General features: G+C 36.5%; 1 pseudogene; it reads right to left on the bottom strand.

Annotated features, from left to right (window-relative positions):
• Positions 1–1052: 1052 nt before the first annotated feature.
• Positions 1053–10519, bottom strand: LOC132803781 (uncharacterized; annotated as a pseudogene).
• Between the last annotated feature and the right edge of the window lie 8411 nt (positions 10520–18930).

Below are 18930 nucleotides of genomic sequence, written 5' to 3'. Positions count from 1 at the left end.
AGAAACTTTGGTATAATGTAGATGCCATAATAAGGGATGGAAAACCTATTGATAAGTCAAGCTAAAACAACCAATTCTCTAATGGTGTTTTAGGTGCTTTTAAAGAACAAAGAGATAATTAATCTCATAAGTATTTTCTCAATCAAATCAAAGTTGTATTCTTATTGAAAAATAAGCCTTTAAATAGGCTTTGAAAGAAACAAAATAAACCCTAAAAACCCTAAGAAAAACAGGCCACACAAATAAAGAAACCTAGTTGGCCGCAACTATACTTCCTTTCCTAATCTAAGTTTGATTAATTAATTCCTTTATATTAAATTAGGAATTAATTAATTTACAATAAAATAAAACCTTCCTAAAGTCATTTGTCTAGAAAATAAATAAATAAAAAACCAAAAAGAAATAAAGTCAATCACAAATTAGGTAACGAGTTGACTTTGACATCTAGGCTGAATTATGTCTTCAACCGAGCTAACTTATGTCTGCCTGATGTCCGAGCTAACTTATGGCCTATCCGAGCTAACTGATGTTTGTCCGAGCTAACTTGTGTCTGGCTGAGCTAACTGATGTCTATCCGAGCTAAGTTATGTCTAGCCGAGTTAACAGATGTCTGTCCGAGCTAAGTTACATCCGATATTCGAAGTCCGAGATCAGATGTCCTAGGCAAGGCTCCGATGTCCGAGGCAAGGGTGTCCAATATAAAATGTCCGATGTATGGGTATTCGATGTATCAGCTTCCATCACTTGGATACTTAAAACATGTCTTCTATCTTCAGGTATGGACAAGCCCTTTTGAGAATGAATTACTTTTTGGATAAAGGCAGCAAGATTGTCCTTAAACCTCTTAGCTTAAGCCCTAGTGATCGGTCCAGTCTTCATCCGTACCCGATCAGTACCCAAGTGAGTTGTCAGTGGTGCGAGCTCGGGTGGGTTTGCATCATTCCCCTCCTCTTGAAAAGGATTGTCCTCAAATCGAAGTCATCAGCTGCAGCAAAAGGAGATAAATAAGCAACGTTAAAGGTGGCACTAACACTATACTCACCCGGTAAATCAAGTTTGTAGGCATTGTCATTTATCCTATCCAAAACTTGAAAAGGTTCGTCGCCCCTCGGCATGAGTTTGGATTTCCTTTGTTCAGGAAACTTTTCTTTCCTTAAATGCAGCCACACCCAATCTCCAAGTTCAAACACCATTGATTTTTGGCCTTGATTAGCCACCTTTGCATATTGCTCGGTCCTCCTCTTAATATTTGCTTGTGTCTTCTCATGAATCTGCTTTACAAATTCAGCTATTTGTTTTCCATCTAGATTAGCATGCTCACTTATAGGTAAAGGTGTTAAATCTAATGGAGTCAAAGGATTAAAACCATAAACAATTTCAAATGGAGTAAATTTAGTTACTGAATGTAAAGATCTATAATATGCAAATTCAACATGTGGCAAACATTCTTCCCAAGTTCTTAAATTTCTACTAATTAATGCTCTCAACAATGCAGACAAGGTTCTATTTACTACTTCAGTTTGTCCATCAGTTTGTGGATGACAAGTAGTTGAAAATAAATGCTTAGTACGTAATTTAGCCCACAAAGTTTTCCAAAAATAGCTTAAGAACTTAGCATCCCTATCCGAAACAATAGTTCTTGGCATTCCATGCAACCTCACAATTTCCTTGAAAAATAAATTAGCAATATTGGATGCATCATCAGTTTTGTTACATGCAATAAAATGTGCCATCTTAGAAAACCTATCTACTACAACAAATATTGAATCCTTACCTGTCTTTGACCTAGGCAAACCAAGAATAAAATCCATAGACAAATCTACCCAAGGATAGGTAGGAATCGGCAAAGGCTTGTATAATCCATGTGGCTTCAATGTTGATTTTGTCTTTCGGCACTTCAAACATCTTTCACAAATTCTCTCAACATCTCTCCTCATGTTAGGCTAATAAAAATGTTCTTGCAACAAGGATAAAGTTTTCAAAACACTAAAATGACCCATTAAACCACCCCCATGTCCTTCCCGAACCAATAATTCCCTAATACTACAATTAGGCACACAAAGTTTGTTTTCCTTAAACAAATATCCCTCAAATATGTAAAATTTATTAAATCCATGTTTCAAACAGGTTTTAAAAATTTCTCCAAAGTCACTATCATGCTCATAAAGTTCTTTCAATTGTTCAAATCCAAGCAATCTAGCATCTAAGATAGAAAAGAGTACATACCTTCGAGATAATGCATCGGCAACCACATTTTCTTTACCTTGTTTGTAGCGGATCACATATGGAAAGGTTTCAATAAATTCAATCCACTTGGCATGCCTTCGGTTGAGCTTTCCTTGACCCTTAATATGCTTCAAAGACTCATGATCCGTATGAATCACAAACTCCTTTGGCACGAGATAATGCTGCCATGTCTCCAAAGCCCTCACCAAAACATACATCTCCTTGTCATAAGTCGGGTAGTTTAGGGCAGCTTCATTTAATTTTTCACTAAAGTAGGTTATGGGTCTTCCTTCTTTCATTAAGACAGCTCCAATACCTACATCCAAGGCATCACACTCAATTTCAAAAGTCTTAGAAAAATTTGGCAAAACTAACAAAGGTGCATTACACAATTTTTCTTTTAACAAATTAAAAGATTTTTCTTGTACTTCCCCCCATTTAAAGCCAACATTCTTCTTGACAACTTCATTCAATGGTACTAAAATCCTTGACAAATCTTCTATAAAAGCTTGCCAAGCCATGAAAACTCCTCACTTGGGTGATAGAAGTAGGAACCGGCCACTCTTGAATTGCCTTCACCTTAGCTTGGTCAACTTTAATTCCTGCAGCACTTACTACAAATCCTAGAAACACAAGTTCATCTTTGAAAAATTCACATTTTTTAATGTTAGCAAACAATCTTTCCTTTCTAAGAACTTACAAAACTTGCCTAAGTTGATCCACATGGTCATCTAAATTTTGGCTATATATTAGAATGTCATCAAAATAAACAACCACAAATTTACCAATAAATGGACGCATTACATGATTCATAAGCCTCATAAAAGTACTAAGTGCATTGGATAATCCAAAAGGCATAACTAACCATTCATAGAGCCCATATTTAGTTTTGAATGCGGTTTTCCATTCATCACCTTCTTTCATCCTAATTTGGTGATAACCACTCCTAAGATCAATTTTTGTAAACATGCAAGCACCATGCAACTCATCAAGCATATCATCTAATCTAGGAATGGGATGCCTATATTTGATGGTAATGTTATTTATAGCCCTACAATCAACACACATTCTCCAAGAACCATCCTTTTTAGGTACCAACAAAACAGGAACAGCACATGGACTTAAACTCTCACGAATGTATCTTTTATCAAGCAAATCACTTACCTGTTTTTGCAGCTCCTTTGTTTCCTCGGGATTGCTCCTATAATCTGGTCTATTTGGTATGGCAGCCCCTGGAACAAAGTCAATTTGATGTTCTATCCGTCGAATAGGTGGTAGTCCACTTGGAATTTCATTTGGGAAGACATCTCCAAATTCCTTCAAAAGAGAAATCATTGAACTTGGCAATTCAAGTTCTTCAAAGTTAGTTTGATCATTAAAATAATTTTCTTTATAAATCATGACCAGCAAAGGTTTCTTACACTCAATAACCTTATTAATATCCCCTAAACTCAAATAAAAATTGCTACTTAACCTTTCTTTTCTTTCTTTTTCTTTTTTTTTTTCCTTGGATTGGTGCAAACCTTCGAATTTTTTTTCCTTCTCCATGCTCTCGGGTTTGCCACTTCCTTTTCCCTCTCTTTCGGTTTTCCCTTGATCTTTCCACTCAATATGAACCTTAGAAACCTTACCTTCGTCAGCAACCTCATCCTTACCTCCTTGAAAGGGTGGTGAAGCAGTTGGTGCCATACTTGCTTTTTCCTTGAGCTTTTCGGCTTCTCTCCTTTGTTGCATTTGTAATTGGTCTTTGTAAACCTCTTTAGGAGGTAATGGTTCTAGCTTGATCTTTTTCCCTTTAAATCTGAAAACAATACTATTTTCTCGACCAAAATGAGTAGCATCTTTATCAAATTGCCATGGTCTACCTAGTAGTATATGTCCAGCAATCATGGGTACAATATCACATAAAACTACATCCTCATATCTACCTATATTAAATTTTACTTTGGTTTGTTTGTTTACTTTCATCTCACCACTATCATTAAGCCATTGTAATCTATATGGTTCAGGATGTTTTATTGTTTTTAAGCCCAATTTATCAACTATAAGGTTACTTATTACATTAGTACAACTTCCACTATCTACAATCATGCTACAAATTTTACCTTGTATTTCACAACGAGTGTGGAAGATGTTCTCTCGTTGAATTTGTTCTTCATCCTTGTAAACAGAAAGTACCCTTCTTGAGACCAAATTTAGCCCAATATTTGATGTGTTTAATGGTTCGGCCTCATCATAAAGTCCTTCATCTTCTTGTTCGATTTCAGCCTCACTAGCCTCACTCTCGGATTCCACCTCTCCATTACCCTTAATTACCATTATCCTTCTATTCGGGCATTGGCTGGCTATATGTCCTCTTTCTTGGCACTTGAAAAAAATAATTTCTCTTGAATTTTGAGGTTTAGGTTCAGATTTTACCTTACCTTTAATGGCTTGGGCAGATTCGGCTTTAAATTCTCTTCGTGGCCGGTTGGTAGTTTCTTCACCAAGTTTCGGCTTCAACTTGCTTTCATAAGTGGAATTTTTTTTCCAGCCACTTGAACCTGTCCTTCCACTACTAAAAACTCCTCCAAATCGTGTGCTAACACCCCTTCTCTTGAATTGGTTCTCAAGCTTAATTGCTACATGCAACATCTCCTCCAATTCCAAGTATTGTTGTAATTCAAGCTGGTTGGCAATGTCACGGTTTAACCCTCCAAGGAATCTTGCCATTGTTGCCTCCCTATCCTCATTCATATTCAGCCTCATCATTAACATCTCCATCTCTTTGTAATAATCCTCCACAGACCTACTTCCTTGAGACAAAGATTGAAGCCTTTGATGCAGCAACCTATGGTAATGGGATGGCACAAACCGTTTTCTCATGGCTCCTTTCATTTGACACCATGTCGAGATTAAATCATCACCAACTCTCCTTCTGGTATTTTGTTCATTGGTCCACCATTGGAGTGCATAATGTCCAAACTCCATTGCTGCCAACTTCACCTTCTTACCTTCCGAATAGTTGTGGCAGTAAAAAATCATCTCCATTTTTTCTTCCCACTCCAAATATGCTTCGGGGTCACTTTTTCCCATGAATGGTGGGATGTTGATCTTGATATTGCTAAGATTGTCATCTGTTTCTTCCCTCCTATATCTTCCACGGCCAGCTGTATATTGGAAAGCAAAAGTTTTGTCCATACCTTCCTCAAAGTCTCCACCGAATGGCTCCTCATCAAATTCCTCTCTCGGTTTCTCGCGACCTCCTCGTCCTCGGCCTCGCCCTCCATGGAATTCTTGCCTATTTCTTGTATTCAGCATTCCTTGTGAGGCTTCTAGTCTTCCCACTCTTTGATTCACATGTTCAACTTGAGCACTAACCCACTGTATTGACTCCAAAACAGCTCTCATGTCCACTTGGTCTCCACTCCCGGTAGCTCGGGCATCGCCATGGAATGCTACAGACTCCTCCTCATTGATCCTCAAGGGTGGATCTCCTCTCCTCATTCTTGATTCTCTCATGTTAGTATAATAATGCAATAGAGATAAAATAGGACCTTACAATTTCACTCCCTTACGTGTTTCACTCAAATAAGAACTCGACACTCGTGTTTGCACACTTGTTTCGGCTTTTTACCCTCTTTTAAGCTCAACACTTTTGCCTTTTTCCACTCAATCAGTTAACTCAAAGTTCTAATTAAAACACCCATAAACAGCAATTAGATCAATAGTATGTTTTAATTAAACTTATCAACAAACAATAAGCAAAAAGTAGGCAATACCGAAAGAATCCAACAAATCCTAATTTTTCGGCTTTCTAGACAAGAAAACACAAAATAATGGGAAAACGTTGGAATTTTTGAAAACTGCACCAGATGGTAGTAGATTATGAGTTCAAGAATAAAATTCCAGAAAAAGAAATTCAAATACGAACAAGAATCAAATTGAACAAAAATATAGAATAGTTGTTGGTTGTTGTTTTTTGTAATTCAAGTTTTGTATCAAATCCTTTAACTGATTTTAGTCCAAATAATTTAAGCACACAAAATCCAAATATCCAGCAGCAAAAATAATTTCCCAGCAACTCAAATAAATAATCAAAAAAAAAAAAGAAACCCAGCAGCTCCAACCAACGGAAATATATTTTTTTTTTATATTCGGCTTTACCTTTTTTTTTTTTTTTTTCACTCACAGAACATAAACAACTGCAGTAGCAAGAATTATTACCAAAATTGCAATTCCAACTCCAAAACAAACACCAAACCTGTGACCTCCAAATAAACACAAATGAGCAGCTTTTTTTTTTTTTTTTTTTTTAAATGTTGCTCAAACTCTTTTTTTTTTTTTTTTTTTTTTGAATTGATGAATGCAAATATTTAAGACTAAAACAACCAACAAACTAGGAAACAAAAATACGGTAAAACTAGGAAACCTAATTGAACTAGGAATGAATTTTTTTTTTTTTTTTAAGATGCTGAACATGTATGGGATGGATGCAACCTTAACCTAATGCTAAAATTGCAGAATAACACAAAAATAAATAAAGCAAATAAAGATAGATCAAACCTGAACAAAATTTATCTCATATTAGCCCGGATCTCAATTAAGTTTAAGTTCTAATGGAATGGACCTCAAGCCCTAACCAACCTGTGGTCAGAAACCTTGATATAATGTAGATGCCATAATAGGGGATGGAAAACCTATTGATAAGTCAAGCTAAAGAGAAATAAAGTCAATCGTAAATTAGGTAACAAGTTGACTTTGATATCTAGGCTGAATTATGTCTTCAACCGAGCTAACTTATGTCTGCCTGATGTCCGAGCTAACTTATGGCCTATCCGAGCTAACTGATGTTTGTCCGAGCTAACTTGTGTCTGGCCGAGGTAACTGATGTCTGTCCGAGCTAACGGATGTCTGTCCGAGCTAAGTTACATCCGATGTCCGAAGTCTGAGATCAGATGTCTGAGGCAAGGGTGTCCGATATAAAATGTCTGATGTATGCGTATCCGATGTATCAGCTTCCACCGCTTGGATACTTAAAACAGGTCTTTTATCTTCAGGTATGGACAAGCCCTTTTGAGAATGAATTACTTTCTAGATAAAGGCAGCAAGATTGTCCTTAAACCTTTTAGCTTGAGCCCTAGTGATCGGTCCAGTCTTCATCCGTATCGGATCAGTACCCCAGTGAGTTGTTGGAGGTGCGAGCTTGGGGGGATTTGCGTCAATTAGTATGTAAGAAAGATGGTTCATGGCACATGTGTGTAGATTGTAGGGCCATTAATAATATAACCGTAAAATATAGGCATCCAATTCCTAGGTTAGATGATATGTTAGATGAATTACATGGTGCATGCATGTTTACTAAAATTGATCTTAAAAATGGGTATCATCAAATTATGATGAAAGAGGGTGATGAATAGGAGACTACATTTAAAACTAAATATGGATTGTATGAATGGTTAGTAATGCCTTTTTGTTTAACTAATGCACCTAGTACTTTCATGAGGTTAATGAATCATGTCATGCATCCATTCATTGGAAAATATGGTGGTTTACTTTGATGATATTCTTGTATAGAGTAGAAATTTAGATGATCATATGAGACATCTTAGGTGTACATACAAAGGAAATATTATTTGCCAGCATTAAAAGGTGTGATTTTTGCCGAAATGAGCTTGTATTTCTAGGGTTTGTTGTAATAGTGCTTGACCTAAGAAATTTGGTTTAGTTGCACCTAAGAAATGAGAGGTTTCCAAAATAAAGAAAGTCAAAGCTTATATCGTGAGGGGATGGACCTTTTCAAGTTTTGGAAAGGATCAATGAAAACGCCTATAAGCTAGACCTACTGGGTGAGTATAATGTTAGTGCTACATTAAATGTTGCTGATTTATCTCCTTTTGCTGCAGGTGATGACTTTGATTTGAGGAAAAATCCTTTTCAGGAGAAGGGGAATGATGAGAATCCATTTGTACCTGTACAACTGACAACCTGCTGGGGTGCTGATCTGATACAGTTGAAGATTGGGCCAATCACTATGACATAAGCCAAGAAATTTAAGGATAACCTGGCTGGTTTATACAAGGAGTTATCAATTCTCGAAAAAGCATGTCAATACCCAAAGATTCAAAGCTTGTTTAAGCATCGAAGTGGTGGCGGCCGATATGGACCCGAGTAGTTGTTTTAGTATATTTATGGACTCCAAGCAGCAAGGAATGGGTTCAACACTTCTTAAGCTCAATTGAAAACACTAAGAGGTCATGAAATTAACTCAAAGCAGAAGCAAAGTCAACCAAATAGGCCATTTGCACGTGGAAGAGATTGTTGGCCAAATTTGTTGTATTTGCGTTGGCTTTAATGATTAAGCATGTTCTCTTTGTTCCAATTAAAGTCAACGTATGGGATTCATAATTAATCCTATTTCACATTCTACATTGCGTATGGGAGTTGATTTGTGGCCTTTACAAGCTAAAAATTGGTCAAGGATAGCTTAGTGTTCAAAGTAGTCAACTTGTTTCCTAATTTGAATTTGACTTTTTATTTTAGGAAACTAATATGAACCTAGGACGACTTGCGCCTAAACCCATATTATATTAGCTTGGATCTAATTATATTCAAGTTCTAATGGTCACCTTGACCTGTAACCAACCTGTGATTAGAAACCTTGGTATATAATGAATATGCCATAATAGGTGATGGAAGGCCTATTGATAAGTCAAACTAAATCACTCATTCACTAATGGTGTTTTAGGTGTCAAAAAGAACAAAAAGAATTCAATCTCACAAATAATTTTTTGTATAAAATTCAAGCTTTATTTCTTATTGAAAATAAACCTTTAAATAGGCTTTGAATAAACACAATAAAACCCTAAAAGGATTAGGAAATTTTGGCCAACATAGAATCCAATTAGGAAATTGCCTAATTTCACACCATTTTCTAATCTAATTTGGGTTAATTAATTTCCTTATTTGAATTAGGAATTAATTAATTTACAATGAAAATAATAAAATAATAAATTTCCTAAACTTATTTGTCTAGAAAATAAATAAATAAAAACCAAAAGTAAAGGTAATTTCCTAAAACAAAAAGTAGAAATCAAATACTAGCTTTTCGACTAAGTAGACTTTGACCAATCTTTGACCAATTTAAGCTCCAAATCAGCTTTTGTATGCTTTACAGGATGCCAAATAAGATTATTATGGAGTCCCACACGTTTCCCTTGCTTGGAGGAAAGAGAAAGAGCCAACTTAGCAAAATACAGTAAAGCCAGCCAAAAACATAGCAAAACCCAGCCAATTTCTCTTTCATGCGAACACCACTTAAATGACCAGCTTAGTTTTGGCCTTGACCAGATCCCATGACTTCTTACTGATATAAAGTGAATTCAAGAAGATTTGACCCCATTTCCCATTACCTAGAATCCATAAATGCACCAAAACTGTTACCCGGGTCCGTATCGGCTTCCACCACTTGTATGCTCAAAACAGGCCTTGTATCTTCGGGTATGGACAAGACCTCTTGAGAATGAGTTACTCCCTGGATAAATGCAATAATTTTGTCCTTAAATCTCTTATTCTGAGCCCTAGTGATTGGCCCGATCTTCATCCATATTGGGTCATCACCCCAACGGGTTGTCGGTTGTGTGGGCTCGAGCGGATTCGCATCATTCCCCTCCTCTTGAAAAAGATTTGTCCTCAAATAAAGATAATCACCTGCAGAAAAAAGAGATAAATTAGCAAAATTAAATGTGGCACTAACATTACACTCACCTGTTTGAAAAGGTCCATCCACACATGGCATGAGCTTTGACTTTCTTTGTTTTGGAAACCTCTCATTTCGTAAGTGTAACCAAACCAAATCTCCTAAGTCAAACACTATCACAACAAAATCTAGAAATTCATGCTCATTATGGCAAAAATTACACTTTTTAAATTAAGCGAATTATGTCTTCCAAATTTTCAAATTTCCATAAAGTAAAGCTCTCAACAAGGCAGATAAAGTTATATACAACAATTTTTTTTTTTAAATAAGCATCTTTATAATTCATGAATAGAAATGATTTCTTATTCAAAATAGCTGTATTAACATCCCCAAAACTCAAATAAAATTTTTTATTTTTCCTTTCTTTTCTTCCTTTTCCTTTCTCACTCATGGTTTCATTGAATTTTGCATCACACTCAGCTTTTTCTCCTAGTTTCTCACTCTCAGGTTTGTTAAAAGTTTTCCACTCAACCAAGATTTTAGAGGACTTACCTGGACAGCAAGCTCACTTTTCCCTTTGAATGGATGGTGAAACCATTGGTGACATACTAACATTTTCTTTGAGCTTCTCGACTTCCCTCCTTTGTTGCATTTATAATTGGTCCCTAGAAATCTTCTTTGGATTCAATGGCTTTAGCTAAACCTTCTTGCCTTTAAGCTTAAAAATAATAGATTTCTTTCTTCCATAATGATACGAACCTAGGACGACCTGCTCCTAAACCCGTATTATATTAGCCCGGATCTTTAATTAAGTTCAAGTTCTAATGGAATGGACCTAAACCTGAGGTCCATTCCATTAGAACTTGAACTTAAATAAAGATCCGGGCTAATATAATACGGGTTTAGGAGCAGGTCGTCCTAGGTTCGTATCATATGGTATCAGAGCTAAATTTTGTTCAGGTTTGATCTATCTTTATTTGCTTTATTTGTTTTTGTGTTACTCTGCAATTTTAGCATTAGGTTAAGGTTGCATCCATCCTATACACGTTCAGCATCTTAAAAAAAATAAAAAAATAAAAAAATAAATTCATTCCTAGTTGAATTAGGTTTCCTAGTTTTATCGTATTTTTGTTTCCTAATTTGTTGGTTGTCTTTTATCATTGTTCTTGATAATTTTGATTTTTTTGTTGATTTTCCTTTGCTGTTTTAGTCTTAAATATTTGCATTCATATATTCAAAAAAAAAAAAAAGAAAAAAGAAGAAGTTTGCGGCAACATTTAAAAAAAAAAAAAAACTGCACATTTTGTTTATTTGGAGGTCACGGGTTTGGTGTTTATTTTGGAGTTGGAATTGCAATTTTAGTAATTATTCTTGCTACTGCAGTTGTTTGTGTTCTGTGAGTGAAAAAAAAAAAAAAAAAAGGGAAGAAAGAAGAGGTAAAGCCGAATAAAAAAAAAAAAAAAATATTTCAGTTTGTTGGAGTTTGATTTGTTTGCTGGAAATTTGTTGGAGCTGCTGGTTTTTGATTATTTATCCAATATTTGAGTTGCTGGGAAATTATTTTTGCTGTTGGATATTTGGATTTTGGGTGTTTAAATTTTTTTGGATTAAAATTAGTTAAAGGAATTGATACAAAACTTGAATTACAAGAACAACAACCAACACTATTCTATATTTTTGTTCAATTTGATTCTTGTTCATATTTGAATTTCTTTTTCTAGAATTTTATTCTTGAACTCATAATATATTACCATCTAGTCCAGTTCTTCAAAATTCCAAATTTTTCTCATTAATTTGCTTTATTTTGTCTAGAAAAACCGAAAATAGGTATTTTCATTCCGTTCGGTATTTGTTTATTTTTGCTTACTGTTTTGTTGATAAGTTTAATTAAAACATACTAGTGATCTAATTGCTGTTTTTTGGGTGTTTTAATTAGAACTTTGAGATAATTCATTGAGTGGAAAAAGGCAAGAGTGTGAGAGCTTAAAAGAGGGTAAAAGCCGAAACTAGTGTGCAAACACGAGTGTCGAGACCTTGTTTGAGTGAAACACGTGAGGGAGTGAATATTGTGAGGATTTATTTTATTCTTGCAGTATTTTACTAACATGGCAGATTCTAGAATAAGAAGAGGGGATCCACCTTTGAGGATCAATGAGGAAGAGTCCGTAGCATTCCATGGCGATGACCGAGCTACCGGGAGTGGAGACCAAGTGGATATGAGAGCTGTCTTGGAATCAATACAGCGGGTTAGTGCTCAAGTTGAGCATGTGAATCAAAGAGTGGGAATACTAGAAGCCTCACAAGGAAGACCGAAGACAAGAAATAGGCAAGAATTCCATGGAGGACGAGGCCGAGGATGAGGAGGTCGCGAGAGGCCGAGGGAGGCATTTGATGAGGATCCATTCGACGGTGACTTTGAGGAAGGTATGGACGAAACCTTTGCTGTCCAAGATAGGGCTGGCCGTGGGAGATATAGGAGGGAAGATACAGATGATGATTTGGGAAATATCAAGGTTAATATCCCACCTTTTATGGGTAAAAGTGATCCCGAAGCTTATTTGGAGTGGGAAGAGAAAATGGAGATGATTTTTGACTGCCACAACTATTCGGAAGGTAAGAAGGTGAAGTTGGCAGCCATGGAGTTTGGCCATTATGCACTCCAATGGTGGACAAAAGAGCAAAGCACCCGAAGGAGAGTTAGTGATGACTTAATTACAACATGGCGACAAATGAAAGGAGCCATGAGAAAGCGGTTTGTGCCATCCCATTACCATAGGTTGCTGCACCAAAGGCTTCAATCTTTGTCTCAAGGAAGTAGGTCCGTGGAGGATTATTACAAAGAGATGGAGATGTTAATGATGAGGCTGAATATGAATGAGGATAGGGAGGCAACCATGGCAAGATTTCTTGGAGGGTTAAACCGAGACATTGCCAACCAACTTGAATTACAACAATACTTGGAATTGGAGGAGATGTTGCATGTAGCCATTAAGCTTGAGAACTAATTCAAGAGGAGGGGTGTTAGTACACGGTTTGGAGGAGTTTCTAGAAGTGGAAGGACAAGTTCAAGTGGCTGGAAAAACAATTCCAATTATGAAAACAAGTTGAAGCCGAAATTGGGAGAAGAATCTACCAACCGGCCAAGAAGGGAGGTCAAGACTGAATCTATCCAAGCACTTAGAGGTGAGCTAAAATCTGATCCTAAACCTCAAAAATCCAGAGAAATAATTTGTTTTAAGTGCCAAGGAAGAGGAGACATAGCCAGCCAATGCCCAAATAGAAGAATCATGGTATTAAAGGGTGATGGTGAGCTGGAATCCGCAAGTGAAGAAAGTGGGGCTGAAACCGAGCAAGAGGAGGATTGCAATGAAGATGAGGCCGAGCCTGTAGATACATCTAATGCCGATTTGAGCTTGGTTTCAAGGAGAGTACTTGCTGTCTACAAAGATGAGGAGCAGATACAAAGAGAAAACATCTTCCACACTCGCTGCGAAATACAAGGTAAAATTTGTAGCATGATTATAGATAGTGGGAGTTGTACTAATGTGATAAGTAATCTTGTAGTCGATAAATTAGGCTTGAAAACAATAAAACATCCTGAACCATATAGATTACAATGGCTTAATGATAGTGGTGAGATGAAAGTAAACAAACAAGCCAAAGTAAAATTTAATATAGGTAGATATGAGGATGTAGTTTTATGTGATATTGTGCCCATGATTGCTGGACATATACTATTAGGTAGACCATGGCAATTTGATAAAGATGCTACTCATTTTGGTCGAGAAAATAGTATTGTTTTCAGGTTTAAAGGGAAGAAGATGAAGCTGGAACCATTATCTCCTAAAGAGGTTTACAAAGACCAATTACAAATGCAACAAAGGAGAGAAGCCGAAAAGTTCAAGGAAAAAGCAAGTATGGCACCAACGGCTTCACCATCCTTTCAAGAAGGTAAGATTGAGGTTGCTGACCAAGGTAAGGTTTCTAAGGTTCATATTGAGTGGAAAGACCAAGAAAAAGCTGAGAGAGGGGTGAGAAAAGAGAGCAAACCCGATAGCACAAAGAATCTGGAAATTTCCGCCAATGAGAGCCAAACCTAGGAAAGAAAAAGAAAAGAAAGAAAAGAGAGGAAAAACCAGAATTTTTATTTGAGTTTAGGGGATATTAATAAGGTTATTGAGTGTAAGAAACCTTTGCTGGTCATGCTTTACAAAGAAAATTATTTCAATGATCAAACTAACTTTGAAGAACTTGAATTGCCAAGTTCAATGATTTCTCTTTTGAAGGAATTTGGAGATGTCTTCCCAAGTGAGATTCCAAGTGGACTACCACCTATTCGAGGGATAGAACATCAAATTGACTTTGTTCCAGGGGCTGCCATACCAAATAGACCAGCTTATAGGAGCAATCCTGAAGAAACAAAGGAGCTGCAAAAACAGGTAAGTGATTTGCTTGATAAAGGATACATTCGTGAGAGTTTAAGTCCATGTGTTGTTCCTGTTTTGTTAGTACCTAAAAAGGATGGTTCTTGGAGAATGTGTGTTGATTGTAGGGCTATAAATAATATTACCATCAAATATAGACATCCCATTCCTAGATTAGATGATATGCTTGATGAGTTGCATGGTGCTTGCATGTTTACAAAAATTGATCTTAGGAGTGGTTATCACCAAATTAGGATGAAAGAAGGTGATGAATGGAAAACCGCATTCAAAACTAAATATGGACTGTATGAATGGTTAGTTATGCCTTTTGGATTATCCAATGCACCTAGTACTTTCATGAGGCTTATGAATCATGTAATGCGTCCATTTATTGGTAAATTTGTGGTTGTTTATTTTGATGACATTCTAATATGTAGCCGAAATTTGGATGACCATGTGGATCAACTTAGGTAAGTTTTGCAAGTTCTTAGAAAGGAAATATTATTTGCTAACATTAAAAAATGTGAATTTTGCAAAGAAGAGCTTGTGTTTCTAGGTTTTGTAGTAAGTGCTGTAGGAATCAAAGTTGACCAAGCTAAGGTGAAAGCAATTCAAGAGTGGCCGGTTCCTACTTCTATCACCCAAGTGAGGAGCTTTCATGGCTTGGCAAGTTTTTACCGAAGATTTGTCAAGGATTTTAGTACCATAGCAGCACCTTTGAATGAATTTGTCAAGAAGAATGTTGGTTTCAAATGGGGGGAAGTACAAGAAAAATCTTTTAATTTGTTGAAAGAAAAATTGTGTAATGCACCTTTGTTAGTTTTGCCAAATTTTTCTAAGACTTTTGAAATTGAATGTGATGCTTCGGGTGTAGGTATTGGAGCTGTTTTAATGCAAGAAGGAAGGCCCATAGCCTACTTTAGTGAAAAATTGAATGGAGCTGCCCTAAACTACCCGACTTATGACAAGGAGATGTATGCTTTGGTGAGGGCTTTGGAGACGTGGCAGCATTATCTTATGCCAAAAGAGTTTGTGATTCATACGGATCATGAGTCTTTGAAGCATATCAAGGGTCAAGGAAAGCTCAACCGAAGGTATGCTAAGTGGATTGAGTTTATTGAAACATTCCCATATGTGATCCGCTACAAAAAAGGTAAGGAAAATGTGGTTGCTGATGCATTATCCCGAAGGTATGTGCTCTTTTCTACCTTAGATGCTAGATTGCTTGGATTTGAACAATTGAAAGAACTTTAGGAGCATGATAGTGACTTTGTAGAAATTTTTAGAACCTGTTTGAAACATGGATTTAATAAATTTTACATATTTGAGGGATATTTGTTTAAGAAAAACAAACTTTGTGTGCCTAATTGTAGTATTAGGGAATTATTGGTTCGGGAAGGACATGGGGGTGGTTTAATGGGTCATTTTGGTATTTTAAAAACTTTATCCTTGCTGAAAGAACATTTTTATTGGCCTAACATGAGGAGAGATGTTGAGAGAATTTGTGAAAGATGTTTGAAGTGCCGAAAAACAAAATCAACATTGAAACCGCATGGATTGTATAAGCCTTTGCCGATTCCTACCTATCCTTGGGTAGATTTGTCTATGGATTTTATTCTTGGGTTGCCTAGGTCAAGGACAGGTAAGGATTCAATATTTGTTGTAGTAGATAGGTTTTCTAAGATGGCACATTTTATTGCATGTAACAAAACTGATGATGCATCAAATATTGCTAACTTATTTTTCAAGGAAATTGTGAGATTGCATGGCATGCCAAGAACTATTGTGTCGGATAGGGATGCTAAGTTCTTAAGTTATTTTTGGAAAACATTGTGGGCTAAATTAGGTACTAAGCTTTTATTTTCAACTACTTGTCATCCACAAACTGATGGACAAACCGAAGTAGTAAATAGAACCTTGTCTGCATTGTTGAGAGCATTAATTAGTAGAAATTTAAGGACTTGGGAAGAATGTTTGCCACATGTTGAATTTGCATATAATAGGTCTTTACATTCAGCAACTAAATTTACTCCATTTGAAATTGTTTATGGTTTTAATCCTTTGACTCCATTAGATTTAACACCTTTGCCTTTAAGTGAGCGTGCTAATCTAGATGGAAAATAAAAAGCTGATTTTGTAAAGCAGATTCATGAGAAGACCCGAGCAAACATTGAGAGGAGGACCGAGCAATATGCAAGGGTGGCTAATTAAGGCCGAAAATCAATGGTGTTTGAACCTGGAGATTGGGTGTGTCTGCATTTAAGGAAAGAAAGATTCCCCGAACAAAGGAAATCAAAACTCATGCCGAGGGGTGATGGACCTTTTCAAGTTTTGGAGAGGATAAACGACAATGGCTACAAACTTGATCTACCGGGTGAGTATAGTGTTAGTGCTAGCTTTAATGTTGCTGATTTATCTCCTTTTGCTGCAGGTGATGACTTCGATTTGAGGACAAATCCTTTTCAAGAGGAGGGGAATGATGCGAATCCACCCGAGACTGCTCGACCGACAACCCGCTGGGGTGCTGACCTAATACAAATGAAGGTGGGACCGATCACTAGGGCCCAAGCCAAGAAGTTCAAGGAAAATCTTGCTGTCTTCATACAAGGAATAAGACATAGTCAAGAGGGGTTGGCCACATCTAAAGAACCAAGGCCTGTTTTACTCATACAAGCAATAGAAGCCAAAACAGGGTCGGGTGACGTTTTTGGTGATAATAAGGAGGCCGGGTTGTATGAATTGGAACCCCATCCTTATGGGTTCAATTCATATGGAGGATGAGTCATAGAAACCAGCCAAAGCAGCTTCAAAGCCGACCAACAAGGTGGTTTGCGCACAAGGAGAAGGAAAGGCCGGATTTGCTGTATTCCTTGCTGGCTTTACTGTATTTTACTGTATTAGCCTTTTCTCATACTTCCAAGCAAGGGCAACGTGAGGAACTTCACAATAAGCTTATTTGGCATCCTACAAAGCATATTGAAGCTGATTTGGAGCTCAATTTGGTCAAAGATTAGTCAAAGTCAATTTAGTCAAAAAGCTAGTATTATAGTTTCCTAATTTTATTCTACTTTTTGTTTTAGGAAACTACCATTACTTTTTAGTTTTTATTTATTTATTTTCTAGACAAATAAGTTTAGGAAAGTTATTATTTTATTATTTTCATTGTAAATTAATTAATTCCTAATTCAAAATAAAGGAATTAATTAATCCAAATTAGTTTAGGAAAAGGAAAGTTTCGGCCAAGGTAGACTTCTTCATTGTGTGGCCGGTTTTTCCTAGGGTTTTTAGGGTTTATTTTGTTGCTTTCAAAGCCTATTTAAAGGCTTATTTTTCAATAAGAAAACAACTTTGATTTGAATAAAGAAAATACTTGTGAGATTAATTATCTCTTTGTTCTTTGAGAACACCTAAAACACCATTAGAGAATTGGTTGTTTTAGCTTGACTTATCAATAGGTTTTCCATCCCCTATTGTGGCGTCTACATTATACCAAGGTTTCTAACCACAGGTTGGTTAGGGGTTGAGGTCCATTCCATTAGAACTTGAACTTAATTAAAGATCCGGGCTAATATAATACGGGTTTAGGAACAGGTCGTCCTAGGTTCGTATCACATAATGTATGGCATCTTTATCAAATTACCATGGCCTCCCTAACAATATATGACCAACATGCATAGGCACAACATCACACAACACAACATCCACATATTTATCTATGCTAAATTTTACTTTGGCTTGTTTATTCACTTTCATCTCACCATTATCATTAATCCATTGTAATCTACAAGGTTCTAGATGTTTAATAGTTGTTAAGCCTAATTTATCAACTTCCAAGCTACTAATTACATTTGCACAACTTCCACTATCTATAATCATACTACATATGTTATCATGAATTTTGCATTGGGTGTGGAAGATGTTTTCTCTTTGAATTTGATCTTCATCTTTGTATACAGTAAGAACTCTCCTTGCAACTACGCTCAAGCAGCCCTTAAAGGTTGGAGTGTTTTGGGTTCCTCATGCTCATCCCCTCCAAGTTCTTCATCATCCAATTTGGCCTCTCTCCCACTTTCTCACTTTTGGATTCTAGTTCACCATTACCTTTCAGCACCATGATCCTTCTATTTGGGCATTGATTAGCAATGTGTCCTCGTCCCTGGCACTCAAAACACATAATTTCATGAGTTTTAGAAGGGTTAGGATTAGATTCACCTTCATTTTTGTGTGCTTGGACAGATTTGGTTCTAGTCTCTCTCCTTGGCCGATTTGAACTTTCATCTCCAACTTTTTCAGCTTTGGGTTGTTTTCAAAGGTAGGATTGTTTCTCCAGCCACTTGGATTTGATTTTCTGCTATTAGAAACACTCCAAACCATGAGCTTTTACCCCTCCTTTTGAATTGATGCTCAAATTTAATAGCCACATGCAACACCTCCTCCAATTCCATATATTGTTGCAATTCTAGTTGATTGGCTATCTCACGATTCAAACCACCTAAAAATCTTGCCATTGTTGCTTTCCTGTCTTCATTCATGCTTAACCTCATCATAAGCAACTCCATCTCCTTGTTATAATGCTCCATGGACCTAGTTCTTTGAGATGAA

Source organism: Ziziphus jujuba, chromosome 5, assembly GCF_031755915.1.
Source record: "Ziziphus jujuba cultivar Dongzao chromosome 5, ASM3175591v1".
Classification (NCBI taxonomy): domain Eukaryota; kingdom Viridiplantae; phylum Streptophyta; class Magnoliopsida; order Rosales; family Rhamnaceae; genus Ziziphus; species Ziziphus jujuba.
Note: the sequence above shows the minus strand (reverse complement) of the source record. Positions and strands in the feature narration are given on the sequence as shown.